Genomic DNA, 7,678 nt, shown 5'->3' with positions numbered 1-7,678 from the left:
TTCAATCTCTCGCTATCCCACCTCTCTTGATACAATTGAACTCTCACTATGAGGACCAAAAAGATGTCAGTGGAAATGAAGGAGGCCACCATTAAGCTGAAAAACCAAAATAAACCTGAGGAGATCAATTTAAAATCAACTCAGCTTGTATAAAAACGACTTTTCTTGATTTTAAAGCAGAGATTTCTACAGGGAGTGCAGAATTATTAGGCAAATGAGTATTTTGTCCACATCATCCTCTTCATGCATGTTGTCTTACTCCAAGCTGTATAGGCTCGAAAGCCTACTACCAATTAAGCATATTACACTGAAAAAAAGGGACTGGCCATCTCTTGGATTTATGTAAGCATCTTGCATGTATTTAACACAATTGCCTCATGTTTTAAAGTTAAATGTAACTATATAGTGTAAAAACTACATGATATGCAGAAAGGGTGTATTAAATTGTTCATATCATGTTCAGGTGAAGTAAGTCAATAAGATAGCAACGTTAAATCTCGTGAAACCACGCGTGATTTCATCTCGCGGGCTTTGGATCGTGGTTTAAAAAAGGCATCCATCTCAGTCAAGTCGAGCAGCCAACTCTGCGTTTTTGGTATGTCTTGATTTTTTGAATTAATATTTACCATATTTCAGCCAAATGTAGTTAAACGTCTAGAGTGTCGCCATGTAACATGCTAAAAAAGAGCCGTTAGCTTATTTGCTGTTTTATCTGTTGTCAAAGAATTGGCGCTTTTTCATTTGAATTTGTCTTTGGCACAAGAGCCGTAATATCACATTAAACCTAATTACGAGGCACTCATAACATAATTTGGTTTTCTGTGTGAATAGATTTGCCAACTGACTCTTCAGTTACATTGTGTATTTACTGCACCGTGGTGTTAGTGAGATTTTGGACATTGAACAGCTTTAGCTAATATCATCAGCGGCATTATGCTAGCTTACATCCCTACCCCTCCTGCCCTCACCTGCTGTCCTTTTGTTTTTGTTTTTGTTTTTTTTTGCTGCACATTGAGAGACGACCTCTATTCTGCATTTCACCAGGAGTCAGCTGATGGATTGTGGGTTCAAGGTGTTATGGTAAGAAAGTATATTCTATTTTCGTTTCTGTAACTTAATTATAATGGGTTTTTTATAATTATTAGGTGCATGCATACTCACCCTATTAATACAACTGAGAAATCCAAAATCTGCCATAGGTTTAACTTATACCTGTATGTATTGCCAGAAAGGTGATTACTGGACTCGCATTAATGCACACTTGAACTGAAATGAGGTTGTAACTTGTGGGTTGTTGGGTTGCAAATCAGAAACAAACATCTTTGGATTTTTTTTAATCCCATAAGATCTGGAAACACAGTTTTTATTCAACAAAACATTACTGATTAACCAAGCACAGTGCCTGCTGTTATTTCAAAATAATTTTATGTCATTTCAGATAAAATGCAGCATTCCAGTGCATCCCAACCATGCCTTTACAGTCAAGGTTTCTGACGGAGCTGAGTTTCTCTCTGACAGTCTGCTGAAAGTGTTTGCAAAGTGATCGGGGGAACAGGGCACAAAGCTAAAGGATGTAGCTGCCATTATGACAGTAAGAACTTTAAAATTCTTTAACTACAAAGTGTATATGTATTGCATTAGGTCAGTAAAATTTTTATGCTACATCCATTGAAACAGTCAACTATTACCTGTGAGTAATGATTCCACTAAAAGGATGCCATAATTTTCGTCATGCATTTACTGGCCCACTGAGAAAAATTTATCTTTTTTTAAAAATAAATGTTCTGGAAACTATATATCCATAAAGTTGATGTCAAACAGGAACTTTTGATATTGCTTTGTAGATGCTGGTGTTGCATGTTGACTGGTTTAAAAAGTCAAGAGTTTTTGTCTGGGATCATTTTCTTCTGTGCTACTGAAAAGTTCACAAATCTCTGTTTTCTTTGTTATAATAGTCAAGGATGACATTAATGCTCGGAGTCCCTCATCAAAGTGCTCCGCATCTGTGTGAAAGACAATTGCAACATCTTGGTGCAGGAGTTCATGGTGAGTGTTTTATGAGTAGATTGTGGATTTGCAACCTTTAAAAATGCATTTAGTTATCCACTTGATCCTCATTGGACTGGTTAGGACCAGTAGTCCTCTTTAATAATTTGAAGTTCACATGAGGCCTGGTAGTGAACTCGGCCGCCGGCCCTTGAGGCCCCACCCCCACCCCTGTATTAGGGGTCACATCAGTGTGAAAAAACTTTAAATTTGTCATTCTAATGAACAAAGGAAAATCCCACCAGTATTTACATTAGCTTTTGTTTGGGGAAAAAAAAAAAAAAAAAAAGACCAACTGACCAACAGCTAACCAAATTGTGGGGCTGAAAGTCTAAATTCTAACATCTTCTGAGTGACATAGCCTGGATTTCTGATGGGCCGGTGTCTTTCTAACAAAAACTAATGTAAAGCATTTGAAATTATTATGTTTTTCACCCTCTCTTAGAAACTCTGTTAGACCATGAATGGCAGCATGGCAGGCCACTCTTTGGCTATAGCTATTTACTATGTTGCTTGCATTGGTTTAAATTACTCTAACATTAGAACTGGTAGATTCAAAAGAGATGAGTTTAAAAAGGAATCTTAAAGAAATGTTTTGTGTTTAACCAGGACTTGACTGAGGCCACTGCACAGATTGAGAAAACCACAATGAACATCTGTCTCCAGAGATGCGCCAGGCAATGACTTTTCTGATGTTGTTCTTCAAGATCTGGATAACGTGACCTTTGCAGTAGCCATGCTGTTTGGACCTTTTTTATTCCTTCAACATGAGTTACCCATCACAACTCTGCTACACTTTTGAGGTGATTCAATGGGTGGTAATGGAGTTGGATGCAACTCAGCTCTCAAGAAAAGCTCACAACTAAGACAAAACTGCTCCTGCAACGAAGCTCACTGTTATGCATGTGAGGTGACCAGCTCTAGGTGAGAGGACATTTAAATCTCACACTTGTTCTGCTGCATTTTTGAAGCTCAATTCCAGGAACGGATCGCAGGGTTCATTTTTATATACTCTGCAACTGCCATGAGGACGAGCTGTTTTTTGTTGTCGTTTGTTTTTCCTTTTGCTCTGTACAAGTTCTCTGTCTGTTTGGCAGCATTTTTAAATTTCTCTTTGTATTTTTTCTTTCTTTTACTAGTGAAGAGATGTAGCATGAACAGTTATACAGTCTAAATATCCCATATGGGTCGTGTGAAATGGTATTTTCAGTTTCATTCAGTTGAAGTAAAGAACGTTGAATATTTCTAAGTGTGCTGTTTTGAACCAAGATGTCACAGTATGATCAGTGCTGTAATTTTTGACAGTCACTGTATCAATGTTATTTTTGCGTCTCTTGAATAAAGTTTTTGACCTGCAAGTGCTAATTTCTTTAGTTATTGGGGTAAAATGGGTAGTGTTAATAGGAAGGTGTTTGCCAATTCAGTAACCTAATTTAATGTTAATGGAAACTAACATTACCTCAAATTGTTTAGTTATAATTGTTGTTTAACTGAATCTTGATGTCAGAGGCCTTAAATAGAATGTTTTGTATTGTTCTTTCCCAACATTGATTGATTGATTCCAGAGAACACGGAAGAACTGACATTATTTAACTGTTGATTTATATAGATTCAGTAGAGGAGTAATGTCAGTTTAATTCTTTACCTACTGCAGTGAAATTAGACATGTTGTTTTGAAAGGTTACTGGTGGATGCCAGCAACCATCTTGGAAGAGAACAATACAATCTGTTATAAGGCCTCCATTTGAAAATTGTGTATTTGATACTAGAATATAATAGCAAAATGTAATTTGAAGATAACATGTAGTATTTAAGTGACCAAGTAGTATTGGGTAAAAGTTATTGAATCGTGTTGGGATAACGTGAGAAAATTGTGAAGGATTAAAATATTCCAAGAGCTCAAATTACTTCATCAAAACATGTTTAAGTCACATTTTATCAACACAAATTGCACAGGTTTATTGAACATGAATAAATTGTGTTAATTTAACTCAATGGTTTAAGTTGCTGCCAAAGCAAAACATCTGTGTGCAACAAATGTCCACCATTGAATTAAGTAAATCCAACAACATATTTTTTTCAGTGTAGGTGATGTGCATCTCTGTAATGAGAAGGGGTGTGGTCTAATGACATCAACACCCTATATCAGGTGTGCATAATTATTAGGCAACTTCCTTTCCTTTGGCAAAATGGGTCCAAAGAAGGACTTGACAGGCTCAGAAAAGTCAAAAATAGTGAGATATCTTGCAGAGGGATGCAGCAGTCTCAAAATTGCAAAGCTTCTGAAGCGTGATCATCGAACAATCAAGCGTTTCATTCAAAATAGTCAACAGGGTCGCAAGAAGCGTGTGGAAAAACCAAGGCGCAAAATAACTGCCCATGAACTGAGAAAAGTCAAGCGTGCAGCTGCCAAGATGCCACTTGCCACCAGTTTGGCCATATTTCAGAGCTGCAACATCACTGGAGTGCCCAAAAGCACAAGGTGTGCAATACTCAGAGACATGGCCAAGGTAAGAAAGGCTGAAAGACGACCACCACTGAACAAGACACACAAGCTGAAACGTCAAGACTGGGCCCAGAAATATCTCAAGACTGGTTTTTCTAAGGTTTTATGGACTGATGAAATGAGAGTGAGGATCTTGATGGGCCAGATGGATGGGCCCGTGGCTGGATTGGTAAAGGGCAGAGAGCTCCAGTCCGACTCAGACGCCAGCAAGGTGGAGGTGGAGTACTGGTTTGGGCTGGTATCATCAAAGATGAGCTTGTGGGGCCTTTTCGGGTTGAGGATGGAGTCAAGCTCAACTCCCAGTCCTACTGCCAGTTTCTGGAAGACACCTTCTTCAAGCAGTGGTACAGGAAGAAGTCTGCATCCTTCAAGAAAAACATGATTTTCATGCAGGACAATGCTCCATCACACGCGTCCAAGTACTCCACAGCGTGGCTGCAAGAAAGGGTATAAAAGAAGAAAAACTAATGACATGGCCACCTTGTTCACCTGATCTGAACCCCATTGAGAACCTGTGGTCCATCATCAAATGTGAGATTTACAAGGAGGGAAAACAGTACACCTCTCTGAACAGTGTCTGGGAGGCTGTGGTTGCTGCTGCACGCAATGTTGATGGTGAACAGATCAAAACACTGACAGAATCCATGGATGGCAGGCTTTTGAGTGTCCTTGCAAAGAAAGGTGGCTATATTGGTCGCTGATTTGTTTTTGTTTTGTTTTTGAATGACAGAAATGTATATTTGTGAATGTGGAGATGTTATATTGGTGTCACTGGTAAAAATAAATAATTGAAATGGGTATATATTTGTTTTTTGTTAAGTTGCCTAATAATTATGCACAGTAATAGTCACCTGCACACACAGATATCCCCCTAAAATAGCTAAAACTAAAAACAAACTAAAAACTACTTCCAAAAACATTCAGCTTTGATATTAATGAGTTTTTTGGGTTCATTGAGAACATGGTTGTTGTTCAATAATAAAATTATTCCTCAAAAATACAACTTGCCTAATAATTCTGCACTCCCTGTATACTTTACCTTTGTGTCTCAAATGAACTTGGTTATCCAGCTAGTTAGGACTATGTGTTTTTGGACACCCCCCCCCCCCCCCTTTTTTTTTTTATTTTTTAGGATTAGTTCAATCTCAACTTTAAACTAATGAAGTTATTCCAGGGTCTCGGGTATAACTATTTTTAACAGTCTTTTTTTGTTTCATTGTTTTAGTGTGTGTAGGTTACCAAACCAATGCTACGTTCACAATTTTTACAGTTTTTCACAGCCTCATCTTTCATGAGGTGGCTGTAGCTCATGAGGTAGTGCAGGTCATCTGTTAATTGATGGATTGATCCCTGGATTCTGCAGTCTGCATGCTAAACATACCAACCCCAAGTTGCTCTCAGATGTATCCATCCAGAGTATGAATGTGTGTGAATCTTAGATAGAACAGACTTAATCATAGAAAAAGTGTATATATGAATTGGTGAATGAGGCAAATTGTATAAAGTGCTTTGAGTGCTCAGGTAGAATAGAAAAGCACTATATAAGAACAAGACCATTTACCATGTCATTTAGTCAAATTAGGTCAAAATCAGACCTTATATGATGTCTAGTGATTTATCCTGAATTGGTTAATAAAGCTTCCTGGTGTCCACAGTGTTGATGAAAATCAACAGAAAATTGTTTTTGGACATGGTCCACTTCTCAGGGAGGTGTCATGAAGGGCAAGAGGAGATATGTGTTATAATTCACTGCCATGTCAACTTGTAATTACAAACCCATCTGTCTCTCATTCTATGACAACCGCAAAATGTCCAATTATGGTTTCATTTAAATTGTAATTAGTTCAGCCCAATTTGCCATCCTCTGGCATGCTGCATGTGCCTAATGAAAGTGAGATGCATGCTTCAGTGCTAAGGAACCTGATAGTTTGGTGCTGACTACACACTGGTTTCCACACAAACACATACACTCTGCATTTTAGGCAAAGTAATAATTAATGTGTTGATAATCAGATTTGTAATGATTTCTTCATACCTATTAGCACATTACCTCAAAGGCTCTTGGTAACAGGAATGTTTCTGGTGCCTGTGGCAAGATATCAATCGACACTGTGAAGAGACCCTTTCCCAGTACTGTAACCAGGCTGTTTATGTTACTAAAACATGCATCAGAATAATTTACTAAACAAACATTACTTTTTTTAGTAAAGCAAGTACTACTATGACTACAGTCACTTCAGAATTGTACAGCATTACTGTGTTTCATATCAACTGCAAATTTAGTTTTTCAGAATTTTAAAAAGAGTTTCAATAATATTAATGTCACTAACTCAGCCTTATAAAGCTTTTATTGACTTTCAACTGTAATATTTTGATTATTCTTATCCTAGTTGATTTACAACAACTTGCAGAGTACAGTAAACATTTGGGGTAAATAAATAAAATAAAATAAAATAAATGGAAAAAAAACAAGATGGCAATACCATCCATCCATCCACCTTCATCCACTTTATCCGAGGCCGGGTCGCGGGGGCAGCAGCCTAAGCAAAGAGGCCCAGACCTCCCTCTCCCCAGCCACCTCCTCCAGCTTATCCGGGGGAATACCAAGGCGTTCCCAGGCCAGCCGAGAGATATAATCTCTCCTCCAGCGTGTCCTGGGTCTGCCCCGGGGCCTCCTCCCGGTGGGACATGTCTGGAACACCTCACCCAGGAGGCGCCCAGGAGGCATCCTTGTCAGATGCCCGAACCACCTCAGCTGGCTCCTTTCGATGTGGAGCAGCAGCGGCTCTACTCTGAGCCCCTCCCGGATGGCCGAACTTCTCACCCTATCTCTAAGGGAGAGGCCAGCCACCCTTCGGAGGAAGCTCATTTCTGCCGCTTGTATCCGCGATCTCGTTCTTTCGGTCACTACCCACAGCTCGTGGCCATAGGTGAGGGTAGGGACGTAGATCGACCGGTAAATTGAGAGCTTCGCTTTTACACTCAGCTCCCTCTTCACCACAACGGACTGGTGCAGCATCTGCATTACTGCAGCTGCAGCCCCAATCCGTCTGTCGATCTCCGGCTCCCTTCTCCCATCACTCGCAATGCAATAGCAATACCTTTCATTTAATTCAACTTTTTTAT

The 7,678-nt window shown here is 39.2% G+C and overlaps 1 long non-coding RNA gene across 2 annotated transcripts; it reads left to right on the top strand.

Annotated features, from left to right (window-relative positions):
• The first annotated feature begins 317 nt into the window (after positions 1–317).
• LOC309698030 lies at positions 318–3,577 on the top strand. 2 transcript variants are annotated; one of them, XR_014273985.1, is made up of 5 exons: positions 321–342; positions 464–1,080; positions 1,439–1,591; positions 1,956–2,046; positions 2,656–3,577. It is a non-coding gene; the product is annotated as an uncharacterized lncRNA (long non-coding RNA). The 2 variants fall into 2 exon arrangements; XR_014273984.1 differs by having other exon boundaries at positions 318–1,080.
• The last annotated feature ends 4,101 nt before the right edge of the window (positions 3,578–7,678 follow it).

Source organism: Aulonocara stuartgranti (assembly GCF_965226115.1).
Source record: "Aulonocara stuartgranti genome assembly, chromosome: 22".
NCBI classification, from domain to species: domain Eukaryota; kingdom Metazoa; phylum Chordata; class Actinopteri; order Cichliformes; family Cichlidae; genus Aulonocara; species Aulonocara stuartgranti.
This window is presented reverse-complemented; position numbering and strand designations above follow the sequence as displayed.